General features: G+C 39.3%; 1 protein-coding gene across 6 annotated transcripts in view; it reads right to left on the bottom strand.

Moving 5' to 3' along the window:
• ATF7IP (activating transcription factor 7 interacting protein) overlaps positions 1 to 16,958 on the bottom strand; it is a 104,264-nt gene that overhangs the window by 70,160 nt on the left and 17,146 nt on the right. The window contains exon 1 of one of the 6 annotated variants that reach the window (XM_014963585.1): positions 15,537 to 15,873. The exons of the other annotated variants lie outside the window; for them this stretch is intronic. The gene's annotated coding sequence lies outside the window, so the exon portion shown is untranslated. Of the gene's footprint in view, positions 1 to 15,536; positions 15,874 to 16,958 lie in introns of those variants that run through there. 6 annotated transcript variants of the gene reach the window in all.

A 16,958-nucleotide genomic window follows, 5' to 3' on the forward strand; every position in this document is an offset into this window, starting at 1 on the left:
ATTTTTCCTGTGAACTCATACTGACACAGGTCCCTTTGAAGATTGCATTTCTGTGATCAGTAAACCATAAAGATCATTGCAATTATTCAAAAAAAGCTGGTTACTTAGAAGGGTGTTGTCACTTGCATTAATCTTTCAATCACAAGGTGCTCTAGCTGCTAAGCAGCTTGCATTTATCTCTGCGTTGCGGGATGACCACACATCAATAGCCACACCTGCAGCAATATACTAGTACTAGGAATCTGATATATTTTCTGTAAATTACAGCTTATTGTTAATATTGCAAAGGAATGTGGACTTCTAAGAAAATGAAATTAACATTTGTAGTCTGAAGTAATCTCTTCTCCATGACCAAGAAAGAATCCATCTTTGTGTTTCCTCAGTACTTTAGAGAAAGTTCCTTGAAGATAAAAGTAGAAAAAAGTCAAATGCAAAATGTCCTCTTTAATAGAGCAGACTGCAGGTTCTCTCAGCTTAGGTTTCTTAGAGGACAGAAACTCAAAATAGAAAGGAAGACTGCAGAGATGTTCCACCTCCTAAATTAAAACTCCTGCCTTTTAGAATAAGAATCTACAGGCCTCAAATGAGATTAATTTATATTTCCAGAGGTTATTTCTTATGTCTTGAGTTAAGAGGCTCTTCACTAATGACCCCAGTGAGGCTTGCAATTACGCAGGATGCACAAGAAACACTTTAAAAGGCATTCCTGGCTTTAAACTTCACATGTAAGATGAGAGACTTATTTTTTTCTTCCTTTGGAATTCTTTTCAAAGACAACTCTGGGGCCCGGTTTGCAGTCACTCAACACCATCAGCTGTGCATGGTAGCTGGCAGTGAACTTGTCAATGGAAGTGAGCGAGCAACTTTTTGTTGATGCTGTGGTAAGATCATAGATACTTGCCTAGTGAACCAGAGAAACATATCTAGAGGTACAAACTACCTAGGACCTATACCTCCTACTCAGAAAGAGTGGATCTAGAGCCACTTCCAATGCCAGTGTTGCATTCCTAAGTGGAAAGGACAGAAGTAAACAAAAGCAAAACAAATTTCTTCCAGTAATGAGGTCATTGTTTTGCTTACTACTGCAAATCTTTAAAAAAGAAAGGAAACAAGATAACATTACAAATTCATGAAGCCTTGACAGTGTGCATAACACATCAAACTAGCATTCACAGTAGTATACAATATCCAAAAAAAAGGAGCTGCAAGTTTAGCTTAACTGATATATTATTTAGCAATGATTTTGCCAGAACAACCAATAAAAAAAAAGTTTTTGAGCCTGGACCTAAAAACCAACGGTCAGGCAACAGAGATACTGCCAGCACTTTAAGTAGTGGTTAATACTTGGTCTGTAAAAGACTGCTCCAGACTGCTGTCCGAAGACCTCAAACTAGCTCTACAAGAAAACATCCTTAATTTTACCATTGTGGGAAGGAGAAAAACAGTTGATGAAACAACACTCCAGGAGCACCATCACTGCAAGCATGGAAGTACATGAAGAATTTATATAGCTATTTTAGACTGCTCCCTTCCTAAAATGCATAGAAAATTACATGGAGAAAAATACATCTGCATAGAGTCACTCAGAGCAATCACCTACAATACACTTTGTTTTTCTTGTCTACAAAGCTTCCCAAATGCCATCCAGAGTTAGATGCCAGAAGCAGACAGTACGAATTACACTCAGAAATGCCTTCACTGATAAATGGTATAAAAGCCTCAAAGGAAAGCTATCTTAATTTTTGATTATGTAAATTTAGCTATAATAGCTCAATCTCCAGAAAGTTTCTACTCAGAAACCTTTAACTACAAAAGGAATATTCTAAATGTTGCTCCTCCAGAGGATGACTTTTGTCTGGCAAGCCATAATTCTTGTTTGCTTCCTATAAAGGACTGCAGTTTCACAGTATCCAAAAAATCAAAGATTTAAGTTCTCTTTGAATGACTGAAGACATCAATGTATATCCTTTCTTCATGGACTGGCACAAAACATAGCTGTTTCCCAATCATTTTGCAGACTTAGTCCAGACTCTCCTGATGATTCTGTACATGTGACCACCTCTCTCCAAGTTTGCATTTGTGATTATAAAACTATCCTATTTATGTACCCAAAAGGTGAACATTAACCAGCTCATATTCATTTGTAATCATGGAACCTTCTTAGGGAAGATTTTCTCTAATAATAGGGCACTGGGGAAAGAGTAGCAGAAGCTATTGAACTGGATAACCTCCTGAGAAGCCTTCTAATCAATTTTCTTTGGAAGCCATTACTAGCTTCTTTAAAATCTTGTAAAGCTCCAGTGAAAAAATCTGCACAAGGAACTACTGACCCTTGAAGGGACATTTTAAAAACTGTTTCCTTCGAGAGGCAATTGTTCACTGTAAGTTACATTTTCTCCCTTGAAATAAGGCAAATTTATGTGAAGTCTTCTGTGAGTATCATGCGCCAGGATAGCATTAAAAAGACACCCCCATGCCCATCTATAAGAAAACTGTTAACAGAACACTGTTATATAGCTGTGACATTGTGATCCAAAAAAGAATTTAAAAAGAAGCCATTCGAAAGGATGACATTAAGATGTTAACCAGCAATACTGCGAACCTCTTAAAACGGTCATAGTACTTTTCCTCAAATGGCAGTATCTTGTAGGTATCATAATGGTAATGAACTGGTGTTAAATTGTGTTGACTATAAATACAGAATTCAAGAATTCTTTTCTGGCATTGAGCCTAGATTAACTGATAATTTTTCCCCACCTTTTATCAGATGCTGGATTTTTTATCTATGCTAGTATTGGTCCAACAGATGAGGTGGTTATAACAGTAGATGTGGCTACAATGGTGTAAGTCACTGGTAACCCTTGAAAAAAGAAAAAAATCCAATTCTCATTCTGCTTATGAGATAGTTTGGCAATAGGTCTTTCTGTATCAGCATATCCATTTTGTGGAGGGATAATGAATCTTATTTTGAATGAACAGTTTAATAGCTAGCAGTCCTTCAGTTTTACTTGGAAGAAGCCTTCATCCCAAATGTGAAGGTTTTTTAATTCTAAAAAAAATGATACTCAATAAGAATTCTACCTCAGATTGGATTAATAGTATGCTTTTCCTCTTTTGTAGAGATTTCCTTACCAAAGTTTTTGTTGTTTTTTGAAATACTGAATAGTTTGAAAGGGATGATGTACCCTCTCTCCTGCCAAATCTTTCTCTCTGGAAGTACTTCAGAACTGGAGGGAGCCATACTTTCTCATGTACAGTATTAGGATATTCTCTCCAGAATGCTAATAGAGAGAAATGGATCCTGCTTAACACATTGTAACAAAATCCTCACGTGACAGTGACCGAAAACTGCTTCCTTCGCTGTTTTTGTCATTAAGTTTGTCAATCAGACTTCGTTGGATTTTCTCACTCTCCATCTTACAGTAGTTAAAGAAAGGGACAATCTGGTGTGTATCCTTTTTGTTGCAGCTGTGTATTTTTTTGCTTCACAGCAAGATTCAAATTTAGTCTCTCGATTCTTTCTATCATGTAGAGCACAGCCTTCCAGCACCTGAAGGGAGCCTACAGGAAGGCTGGGGAGAGCCTGTTTAGAAAGGCCTGTAGTGACAGGACGAGGGGAAATGGTTTCAAGCTGGAGGGGAACAGATTTAGATTGGAGATTAGAAGGGGGTTCTTTACTGTGAGGGTAGTGGAGCACTGGAACAGGTTGCCCAGGGAGGTGGTTGAGGCCCCATCCCTGGAGATATTCAAGGAGAGGCTCGACGAGGCCCTGGGCAACCTGGTCTAGTTGGGGGTGTCCCTGCTGACTGCGGGGAGGTCGGACTAGATGACCCTTGGAGGTCCCTTCCGGCCTGGGAAATTCTATGATTCTATGATTCTAAAGCCTTCCAGTACCTGAAGGGAGCCTACAGGAAGGCTGGGGAGAGCCTGTTTAGAAAGGCCTGTAGTGACAGGACGAGGGGAAATGGCTTCAAGCTGGAGGGGAACAGATTTAGATTGGAGATTAGAAGGGGGTTCTTTACTGTGAGGGTAGTGGAGCACTGGAACAGGTTGCCCAGGGAGGTGGTTGAGGCCCCATCCCTGGAGATATTCAAGGAGAGGCTCGACGAGGCCCTGGGCAACCTGGTCTAGTTGGGGGTGTCCCTGCTGACTGCGGGGAGGTCGGACTAGATGACCCTTGGAGGTCCCTTCCGGCCTGGGAAATTCTATGATTCTATGAATTTGAGATAGGAGCCCTCTGACGGCAGGACTGTGGGTTTATTCCTTCAAGCAGTCTTTTTAACATGAAGATTTATGCGTGTTTGAAATACTGACTTCACAAGGTGCCTCCTAGACAGCTCTGCTTTGCTCAGTGGAGATCCTTTGCCACAGTCAGCATGCGTTCAACCTACAACCAGAGTACCAGATTCTAAAGCATGAGATCCAAAACTAACAGAGCTCTTTCTCAACTGAGATGCAACAACGCTGACATTGCTGGCATGATACAGCTCTGGTTCACTTTGAAACTCAGCAAAGATGACGAAGGTTGATAGGAAGAGTGAGTAATGAGCTTCAGAGCATCTTACTCTGTCTCAGAATTCTGTTGGCCAATGCCTTATTGCCACAGTAGCTTCAGAAGAGCTGAGTAAGGGTTTCAATCGGTTCAAGTTCCACTGTCCTTCTTTCCATCTTTTTCCAGGCAAGGAAGAGTCATGCCTCTTTTAATCAGAAAAGGTTTTACAGCAGAGGGTCTGCCTGCACTTCTTGGAAGATCTTCCTCAAAGAGGCTGAAAAAAATCCTGCTCTAGTCTGAGCCCTTTAGAGGACTCAGGACTTCTCCAAGGGAAAAAACCAAGAAGGATTGTCTACGTGCTCCAATTTAAGACAAGACAAAAATCTAGTTTGGTTCTGTTCGTGGCTTTCCATGTTCTGCATTGTATTAGAGTAAGCTGAGGAAATAAAGAGAAAGACAGACCTGAGGCAGGAAGCATTTCAACAGAAGTAATGCTTGAAAATAGAGGGTTGTTTATTCAGTGAGACTAAGTGACAGTGTAAGAAAGAACCACCTCACATTACACTCCAACTTCAACACATCTAGAGCTTTTTCATATTCTACATGGACACAGCTTTCTGTAAAAAGCCCATAGCTTTCTGTAAAGTCAACATAGTAAGAAAACTTTCCAAATTCAATACAAGAGGTTAGATTACAACTCCCTCCAAACAAAAAGCAAAATTTTAATACACAAAAATTACACAATGCCCTTGGAAACAAAGAATTCTTCATTTTTCCTTGTAAAATATGCTCCTTCCCTGAAACTATAAAAAATTCTGTTACTGCACATATTTAGAAGATTATTTACAGTGAAGTAAAGGATCAACATGCATTTTGCAGTGACGCTAAATTCCTCAGCCCCTCATTTCCACCCTATGCCACTTCTACTGTGTTGGCAGAACAGTTTGTAAAACACAGACCAGTGAGCCATTGCACCAGCTTCCCCGCTGCCCTATCTCCCAGTACCCTTTCAGATGAGCTTTCTCATCCAGCTTCTTGCTGTGCCAAGATAATGAACAGGATGGCAAAGGCTCAGAATAAGGAGCTAGAACTGTGAAGTTACAATGGCTTCTTAAGCAATGTTGATGCAAAATGTTGAAATCATAGCTTAGATTATTTTCAGTTCATTTTCAATCTACTCAAGCCACAACTATCAGTGGCATATATTCTTCACCACCAGATGATGAAGGTGATAGGGAAGGTAGTGGTGTGTGCGTGAAGTTATGTGAAGTTCCTTAAACTACACTGCCTAAATGAGTTTTCCATCATGTATCCCTACATACTGAAAACTCCAAACTCAATTTATTCTTCCTTGTACACACAGCTGTGTGCCTCCCTTTACCCATGCTCAACAGCAACTAAGTTAAAAAAAAACCACCCAAACCACGCCTTTGGCTCATCAGGGCAATTTTACTGCCACAAAGATGTTTGAGCTGATCAGCATTATGAAGTATTTAATGATAAACCAAAACTAGCAAAAGATTTGTCTTCAAGTGTCACTGTAAACCAGAAACATTTAGAAAGCTGTGAAGCAAGTAAAAATCTATGCAGCTGAACAATAATGAATACATGAGCTGCCCCAAACTAAGCCCAGCTCTATCAGTAACCTCTGTCTTCTTTAAGACTGCTGGGAAGGCAAAAACTGAAGCCAGAGATGGTGAAAATCTGCATCTCGGGAAGTTTCAACCACAGATAAAACTCTACTAAATGGCTGCAAATTTATGTTTGAAGAAGTCCACAATCACCTCACCACACCAGTGGACCACTTCTGGAATGTTATATGGGCAGGTTTTGAAAAGAATCAGCTCTTCTACCCATCACAGTATTTTCTTTAGACATTTGATCCTTGACCTAATTCCAAAGAGCTTCCCTGAAAAAACACTTAATGACAGACATACTCCAGGGAATGGATTCAGCTTTTGCTGAACAGAGAAGCTCAAACCATCCTTAACTGATTCACCTCTGCAAACCTTGGCACAATACAAAATTCATTTAAAGAGTTCTTGGATGAATGCAACGTTTATGTTTTCTAGTAATGAAAACCAACAGTTGAGAAAACTTCCATAAAGTTATGGTTCAGTACAGATAAAAATTAAAGACTCTTCTCATATCCAATATACGTACAGATGCCTCAGCACTTGAAACTAATGCTCAGAACAAAAAATTAAGATAAACCTACCAAATAAGATTAAGCACTGTGACCAAGAAGAAAGAAAATTTTGAATAATTCCTTAGAGATCTTGCTCAGTGAAAACATAACATGAACTACATAAATGCCTGCCATAAATCTCCCTCCCACTCTCTTCAAACTGAGAGACATACACAAAAGAAGCCTTCATCTAAAGATCTGGACTCAAGCTACTAGGCTATTAGGGCAGAGACTATGTTTACATCTCACCAAGCCATCACAACTAAGGCAGAGGAAATAGATTGGTTAAATACACAACAGCAATTCAACACCACGTAGAGAAGACCTGATCTTCCATAAGCAGACAAATAACACAGCAGTTACTTGTTGTTGTTTGTTTTTTTTTTTTTTAAATAATGCAGGTAACTCAACTTATTTTGCCTTACCAAGCAATTTGAGAAAATATGAAGAATGAGATCTATTACAGCAGCACGCCAAAAATGTCATCCTGGAACATCCCCTGTTATTCTTCTTTCTACCTTTGAAAAAGCAGCATCATGCTTGTGCCACTCCTGTGAGAAAGCAATGAACCTAAACCACCTGCCTGCCATTAAAAAAACCTGCTCTTCTTCATTGTCTGGGGATAGCAGGAGCAGGCTTTGCTTCTGGCTTTGTCCAGAAAACGTGGGCACCTGCACTGTAACAGGGAAGAACTCCATATACGTATTAGAATTACCTTGAGGTAAGAAAATCTGTCTGAAGGCTTGAAATAGATAGGTGTTTGTCCTGGTAACGTATGGTTGCCTCTCCAATTCTGGTTGAGGAAGGTGCCACTGACAATTATGAAACAAGAAGACAAGCTGAAGCAGGTTCTCTCTTGTGTGGGAGAGGAAGGCAGTTTCTTTGTGTCTGAAACAGTATCTTATAATCCTTTCCACACCATTTGCTTGGGAGCGATGTATGTCCTTAGTCTGACCATCCTAGAAGATATCCTTTAACGTAACCCTGAAGAACATCTGAAACACGTCTTAAGACAAGTAAAAAGAAATTATATCGAGTGTGACCCATTTCTCTGCCTCGAAGTCACAAGGGTAGTGGAATAGTCAGAATACCGTATAGAAGCACCTAAGGAAGTAATGGTCTCATGCTAAGAGCCGAATCCTAAAAAAAAAACCAAAAAACAAAAACAAACCAACACAAACACACCAACAAAACCCAAACATTTGGCACTGAAGGTTATTCGGGAAAAGGCACTATTTTGTTCATCAGGCTTCATTCCTTTCAAAAGTCTCAATTCCCAGAAAGCTAGTCATTAACCAGGCTAGGCATAGAGGCAGCCTCACCAAATAGTAATTCAAAATGCTCAGATTCTTGCAGGATCATCTTGCTCTGGAAACTGCTTTTTCAGCATCTTTGTTCAACATTTCGTCAAATATGACATTCCATAGGAAGGGCTTCAATTTCTCACTAAGATCCATAATACTGCAAAATTCATAATGCCTCAGGTTTTCTGGGCAGTGAAGATGAGATGAAGCAGACAGCAGGCACACTGAATACAGCTCTGAGTAGAGTCAGATACATTCTTCACATCTGTCAGACTGAGGAATGTGTGAAGATTTACACTAGATCCAAGTACAGTGAAGGCCAAAAGCCTGGAGATTCCAAAGTCTCCATATGCCAAGAGTAGAACTTAACTAGCACAAGACTCAATCTGTAAAAGCACAGAGGCACTGAAAGCAGAAGAACAGAACAAAACAGAAGTCTTTGGGACAAGAAGGTAGTAGCAAGAAATTTTCTATGCCTTGCTGGACAACTGGCATGTCGGGGCAAGGTCTGCCTGTCTGCTGGCAGGGCAAGACATGTATCCCTATGGATACACATGGCTTTGGCCAAAAAAAACATCAAATGACTGTTCCTCACAATCACATAAAATTGCAGGGGGTGGGGACAACCCCTAAATAAAACTTTGGGATTACTCTAATACTTGTTTCATACCCACAGTGCATGTGTGTGTGTGTGTGTATGTGCGCATGCATTCCTATAATGACAGATCATGGAGGAGGCATCATTATGTGTACAACAAGATACTATGACCTGGAGAATAAAGCACCAGACTGATACTGAAGATGATCTTGTTTTATTTCAATTCCACTACTGATCAACAGTTTACACCTGTCAAATCAGCACTGTCTCCCACCTCAGTTTTTCTTGGGACTGTAAAGTGAGATACAGAGATGAGTCTTTTTCTGTAAATTCTACTGCTGAAAGCCAGGAATTGTGATGAAGTGATCTAGAAGAGTCTTAACCTGTCACATTTTCTTCAGAAAAAATCTTCAGATAGGCAGCAGATACAAGCGAAACACAAGCAAATACAAAAGCAAATACATTTATTTTGAAAGGACAGCTTTTATCTAGTTTATGCTTTTTAACAAGACGTTTCAAGTTCACAATGGATATGGAACATAATCCTAAAACCTACATCTCGCATAATTGCAAGTAAAATAAAAAATGCGAGAAATATTTCCAGTACATCTGAAAAGACACATTATGCAATTCCAGAACAAAATGATCCAAAATGCTTTTCTTGTAAGATTACATGGTATTATTTGAGTGAAAAATATAAGGTTAGATAAGTGTCAAATTATAAATTCCTACGATTCTGTGAAGCTTAACACTCATCCTGAATATCCTGGATTTGATTCTTGATCTTAGGGCCATTACAACACCAAGCAGGACATATTTTACCAAGGGACTTCCCTATAATTTAAGAATGTTATTCAGATATTGAATTCATTTTGCAGAGTGGAAGTTCATTAATAAATTCATTGCTTCTAAGAAAATTCCAGAAGTTACAAGTTCATCCCAAATGCTACTCTCTGTGTAGCCTTTTTTCACAAGTATACTAAAATAAGCATGACCAAAATCCCCAAATAAATAAAGCATAAAGATCTATTCCAGTGCTTCAGCATGTTTGCTGACGATTAATTGGAATGCTTCTTCTATGAAAACAGATTCTAGAAAATCTCACCAAAAATTTTAGATATTGCTGCTAGAATCCATTTCTTATATCAAAACACTCAAATTTATGAGAGCACAGAACAGAGAGAGTGAAGTGTCTTGATGGGGAAAAATTGAACTAATTATGCTCCATTATCCAAATGTGCATCCTAGTTTAAGCAAAGTACTATGCCATGTTTTACCTGAAAAGCTCTGAAACGCTCAGACCTTTCAACTTTAAGGACAACAGGATGCAGAGATGGAGGTTATAGTAAGCTGTGGTAAACATAGAAGTTCAAGGAATTTAGGAACACACAGGATGAGACTCAGTAGCCTAAGCACAGGCAACTAGCGCTAAGTTTTGAGGCTCTAGAATCTGCATGAAGCTAGCAGATATAACACAAGATCTAGAGGAAACCAGTGCCCTTCTGGAATCACAGCTAAGATGCAGAGTCACATCCTATAGCATCTAAAATGGCTACGCATGACCATGCCTGTGAAGCAAATCTTACCCTTGAAAACTAACTGGTGCTAAATTCCAGAAGCGTAAAATACACAGCGTATGCCCCCTTTCTTTCTCCAAGCACCCAATAAATGGTTTGGCTGCTGTAGAGAAAGTCTCTTGGGGCCTACTTAAGCCACATAATAAAAACTAGTATTTTGTGGTATATTTTTAAGGGACCCAAACCCCTAAAGTGCCATTTTCTTCGTATGTTTAATACATCAAAAGCAAAGTCCAATTCAAACTTACCCTTATGCTTCACCAAAGGGCACAGATTACATGAGCTATACTAGCTTGGTAACGGTCACAAATTAATGAAAATGTCATATTGTACATAAAGGAGGGCTTATTTAACAAGTAAAACAGACTGGGGTGAAGAGCTCTTCAGCCAACCAGTATCAGTTCCAGATTTTGACTCAAATAAGAAGCTTGACCCAATTTTGTAGGGAAACAACTAATAACGAACATGGATTCTCATATGCAAACTTCGTATTACGTGAAGGCGATACACCGCCATTAAAGTTCTGTTCCGTCTAATTTCTACAATGATAGCTCAGAAGAGCTTTATAATCAAAATTATCTCTATTCCCTGGGACAAACTATTGCAAATCAAGAAGCAATTCTTTGAGCAAGCTATAAAGCTTAGAAAGTATCAGCTTAGTTTGGTGTCCACAGAAGCCTTCTCACTCCCACAACTGGTACCCAGACGCAAAAGTTTAGTGGAATCTCTTGACATTATATCCAGACCACAAGACATTTACATATAAGCAACTAATCATATGGCACAGCATAAAGCAAAAGAGGTCTGGGAAGTTGATGCTGCCATTTTATGCATTTGGTCTTCCATCTTAGAGATAACCTATAATTATTGTGATTTTCAGTAGACTTATGCTAAAGTTTCAAAGCTCTAGGCTCTACATTTTAACATACTAGTATTGTGGGTTCAGGTTCACAGTACTGACTCAGGTTCATGGTGCTCACTGACTTCAGTAGCTGCACAGACACTTTGTCTGGACCAGCCTTCTTGACCATTATGATGGCAATGTTGGACACACAAACAGTTTCTTCTCAAAACTCCATCAATGGTAAGCTGACTTTGTTGCTCAGAACCAATTGCAGCTAGAAGTTTGAGCACAGGTACCAACACGGGGTTTTTCAAAATAGTCAACGAATCCTGAGAATTTCCATCTTGTTTTCAAAGTGCACAATTCCCAAAGAGAAGGCTGCTGCCAACAGTATGATGCCCTTCCCAAATGATGCAGAAGCTACAGCAGTATCACAGCAATCCTTCAATGTGTGAAGAAAAAGATCCTATCAATGATTTTCAAACAATTACATATGCTGCATTGGAACAGAATAGTTAATTACCACAGCTGTTTGCGAAGAAAAGTTTCTTTTCCATTTTACTGCAACTATAAAACTCATCACCAAAGAGCTTCCATCTTTCTCTACTTCACAGGTATTAATATTGTCCTCTGATTAAAAAACCCAAACACAACAAAACAAAGCAAGCAGATTTAAGTGCAAAAGGAAAACATCACATAAGGTGAAATTTTAGGGCAAGTCTGACCACAAATTAAGAAAAAGACCCACAACAAAAGAGAAATAAAATTGAACATAAAAAGAAGATAAGGTCACTGACTACACACCACTAGGATGACTGAGTATTATTAGATAATTTACTTTTCTTGACGCTAAGGGTTTTCATTCAACAGTTAAAAGTTTTGCTGCATAAAGATTAAACCTTGCCCATTGTCCTCTCAGAAGTGTGGAGGCAAACAAAAGAGAAGGGTGGAAGCAAACAACAGAAGTGTCCAGAATCACTGCAACCTGTCTGGTGAAAAATACCAAACTGCTAGAGTTAAGGCAGACACTGTAAAGCATGACAACAAAGTGAGCCATTTGTAATGATCATCATCAGACCCTTAGCCATCCATTTGCTGAAACCAGAAACTTGGCTAATGCAGAGCTGGCTAACTTTCTTGACCTCATCATCTTAACGACTTATCTGGCTAGGAGCCACAAGATGAGATGGTCCAGAAATTTTTCTTGAGCAGAAGATCTAGACAACTTTTATGGGGTCTCACCACACCAGTATAGGGCTGAGCATCATTTGGCTAAATGTGTAAACAAACCAGAGTCAAACTAATGATAAAGGTTGCAACAGTCCCTACTAGGTAACTGTATGCAAGAACCAGAAATTTAGGTGGTCAAACACTGAAACAGCTTGTACAGAGTGGTTGTGGATTTTCACTGATTTTCAAACCTCACTCTTGACAAGCCCGGAGCAATCTGGTCTAATTTTGAAGTTAGCCTCTTTTGAAGATGTCAGACTAGATGATGTCCCTTTCCAACCTACATTATCAGTTCAACTTTTAAATTATTTTTACAATTTTGTGTTCTTGAGCTAGAGTGATTTTTGTGCCTTTTCCCAGTACCCTTCCTAATTTTTCAACATTGTGGGAAAAAAAACAACCAAACAACAAACCAATGGACAACAGGACTGAAATCTGTATTGATGCAAAATTCAGATCATCAGTATAACCAAGGCAGATTAATAGACTGTATGATTTCCTTACTCTTCCTCTCTATTGAACAAAATTTCTGCCCCACCACATTAACTTTCTATTTGGGACTTCAACTCACTTTTTTTTTTTTGCCTCTATGATCCCCAATTTATTCTAGGGTAGGATTTCCTGTTAAGCAGGTAGGATCTGTAACAGCCAGTTTCTAAATTTACAACTTTGGATTTTGCTGTGCAATAGCAGACTGTTTGAGTGGGTCCCCCTAAGCAAATGATCCAGGTGACTGTAGGAGTAAACCTTTCTATCCTCTACAAGTTAACAAAAGCAACTGCTTTGCAATATCAATAAAAAAAAATAATTTTACTTGGAGCATGCTTCCTCCCACTGTCCCCTTCAAAATCTTTAAAAAGCTTTTTAATAATTTTACGGTTTTATTGATACAGAGGACTAGGGGGAGTTGTTTGTTATTTAAGAAAAAAAACTCTATCAAGCCATAACTGCAATATACATATTAGGTATTTACACCAAGGAACCTTGCTCTAAACCAAATTACATTAGGTTTGTCTTTTCTAAATAAAGTTTTCTTTCCATCAAACAACCTCAGCATTAATTCTAATAATATACTTTCAACATTTACTGGATCCCTTGGCTGTCCCTCCGTTATTTTTTCCCAGTATTGATATGAGACTAAGTAGTTACTTAGGTCATCCTGCTTGACCTTTTAAAATAAGAAATCTTCAAAGTCTTCTGGAATTTCCATTGTATTTTATGTTATTGGGAGGGATGCCTCAGGAAAGAAATATTCTCAGCCAATTCTTTAAGAACTCATGGGTGCAGATTACAAAGACTTGCTTAAAGCCTTTGTTAAGAAATGTCTATCATGGAATCATTAGTCTCTTCCTTGTAACTTCTAGATCTCAAGTATTTAAGTCACCTACAAGATACTGTAGTGTAGTCTCACTTCTATCTAAAAAAAAACCCCAAATATTTGCTGTAATCTTCTGGCTTTTCTCTTTCACTGTGGACGATATTACCATTGTCACCTACATTACTGTTAAAATTATTTCTCAAATTTTAACAATTTCACCTTCATTATCCTTTGTTTACTAGTCATGGCTTTCTCTCAGGAACATTTTGTTTCTTTTAACCAGTTTTCCACATTTTCCACAATGCACTCGATGCCATCTCTCTACAACCATCCTTGCACTTACACTTTACAGAAAAGGAGAGAGGGGCCCTGAACGGCTTTCTTCATGCTGCAATGAAAGCAAGACTGGTTTTTACCAGTCTTTATGGACAACCTTTATAATTGTTAACTGCAATTTCTAGTATAATTTACTTGGGGAAATCTGCCATATACCTATTTACATACCTTCTCACACACGTACCCACACACATTTTGGTACTGGTTTTAGTCTGGACATCCATATAACCAGACTTCTAAACAACAAACAAAATTGTGTCCCATATCAAATCTCAAGTTATCACTAAAAAGAAGTTATCAGCAGTTTTGAAGTAAATGAGATACCTACAAAAAAAGATTCACTTGGCCCAAGTTGTTGGCATGGGGCATTTTACTCCACCGTACCAATGCAGAAGTATACCTTTCCATATTATCAATAAATTCCCCTGTCCCCAATATCAACCAGTTATAGTGCTCTTTCCTAGCACATTTACATATTCTTTATTGGCCTTAATTCCCAGTCCATTTCAGAATGGCTCCAACACTTCTAGTCCAAATCACTATCATTTTAAGCTCAAATAATCTACCTGCCTACTTTGCACTTCTACTTTAGTTTTATTCTCTTTGATAAACTTTTTTTTTTTCCTTTAACTGGACGAGGCCGGCCTACTGCCTGTTCCACATTCCTACCATGAGCTGCTGCCTACCTTTAAGCAACCATGTTTTCCTTGGCCTGCTCATGCATCTTCAATTATCTCTTCTCTCTAGCTCAGACACTTCCTCCATCCAGTCATTTTCTTTTACCGTCTCCCCTTTCCGGTCTCCCACCCTGTCACAACTTTTCGATTTGTAAAATAGAAACAACGCAAATACATTTGTGCAGAACTAGCACATCTGCTCCATGCAGTCATTTCATGCACTACATGCATAACCACAATACAGTATATTATGTAATTAGCAATACTGTTATTTTCTTAACATTTGCTGCCCTAGGGCAAGCTTATTGTTTTCTGAGGAGGGAGATCAGATAAATATTTCCTGATCTGTTTCACTATTTACAAATACACCTTTTTAAAATTTACATAAACGCACCTGAGAATGTGCATTTACACTAAAGCATACATGGACAACAGTTAAGCGTCCAACACTTTTAACAGCTTTGGCAAAAAGAAGAGAATTCACACTACAAGCAGGATAATAAAGTTTCTTCATGATACCATGAAGCCAAAAAACCACCACTGGTGGATTCCACTTTTTTAATTCTGCACTTTTTTCAGGGGTAAACTCACAGTATCGCTAAGCCTCCATATGCATCAACTAGTGTCACTACAGAGACAAAAATAACACAGTAGCAAAGCAGCAAAGTGTTTCAACCAAACAAAACCAGTACCATTAGCAGCAAAATCTACATGCCAAATTTCTATTATTTTTTTAATTCTTCAGTTTTACTTAAACAAACATTATACAGTAATTACTAGTTCCCTGTAACAGCAGCAACCTAAAAATAGTTACAGCAGGAACAGATGACTTCCGGGCTTCCCAGAAAACGCCTCTTATATTTAAATTTAATTCCTGGCACTACGCCAAAGTGGGGGATGGGCAAGCTAAATGGAAGAATAACTTCAAAGGCCTCTAAAACATTAATGCAGAGAACAAGTTGCTCCTCTTACCTGGCCAGGCGGCAGCACGTGCAAAATGAGCTTCCTCCTCTGAGTAAGCCACTGACATGTAGCTCATTAGCATAAGTATCACGAGCTACAAGTAGGCTTCCAGGTCGGCCATCTTGACACCAAGATCTTGTTTACACAGGAGCATGAAAACTGTTTTTTTAAGCCAGCCTTATGCTGTGGTACGTCTCAGCTCATAGCCTACAGCTGCTTGTCAAAGCCTGCTGGAACTCCCACTGCTCCAGGCAAGTGGCTGAAGGTGTGGGGAGCGCAAGGGAGCCTGCCACAGCCTCCAAGGGACACTTGCAACTGCGAGTGCCTCCAGTCGGGCTCTTTGTGCTGCCTTCTGTGCTGCCAACTATTAGCACTGCAGCAACTATGTGCAGTGAAGTACCTCCCACATACCACACGGTAGTACCAACAAGCAGAAATTTATTACAGCGCAGCGCAAGGCTGCACACTTAAGAAAAAAAAAAGAAAAAAAGATGAAATTTCCTCAGCAGTTTCACTTACTAGCAATCTAATTACACCTGGGTTCCTTTGAACATCTTTTCACATTCATCAGGGCTGCTCTTTCGGTTCAGAAAGCGGAGTGCTCCTGCAATCCGAGCAGAGGAGCAGTCCATGACACATGTTGGCTGCTGCCGGCGCGGAGCCAGGCTGCAGTTACAGCTCGCTGGCGCCAGTAAAGATATACATGACAGGGGCCTCATTTCAGGAGTAAATTGCAACGGGGTACAGCTGAGCTACGCCTCTCCCCGCCCCCAGAGACTACTACGGGTTCTAGAATTGGTCGTCTGGTTATTTGCTTACTAATAATCCAGATCCGTGTCAAAATTCAAGTGTTGCTCTTACTGTTGGTATAAACTGAAACTGACAATAGTCTCTACAAAAGAAACTCCACCTTGAAGGCTGTTCCTTGTAGGATGTCACAGGCTGCACCGCTCACAGTGATTCGCGTGAGCCCTCTGTAGTAACTGAAATAATCCCGAAAATATGGCTATACTCGATGCTCAGCAACCAGCTTTTCTTAAACTGGTATTTCCAATATATCACAACCCAGCAATAACAAACAAATAAGTATCAGCTCCAAGTAAGACAGTTCCATTTCTAACCTAATGCTGACAGGTAACATGTCTAGCCATTTAATTTGTTAATTCCACTTCACATTTAATTTTTCTTCATTAAGCAGATGAAAAAAAAAATCCCCCACGCAGAGCTGAGGACTTTATCTTTTCAAGTACCTACAAGGTACAGTGACAGGTAGAGGCAGAAGCTTTGATTTCAGCCTCATTCTGACTTCAAATAGTTAATGTCTTAATTACTACCTTTTCCCTTCCAGTCAAAGACCAATTAAGTTAATAAATTAATTACAGTTTACAAATTCTTATTCTAAAAGTCACTGTACTTTGGGGGGGGGGGGGG

The sequence above is a fragment of the Calidris pugnax genome, unplaced genomic scaffold (genome assembly GCF_001431845.1).
Source record: "Calidris pugnax isolate Ruff unplaced genomic scaffold, ASM143184v1 scaffold44, whole genome shotgun sequence".
Taxonomy (NCBI): Eukaryota; Metazoa; Chordata; class Aves; order Charadriiformes; family Scolopacidae; genus Calidris; species Calidris pugnax.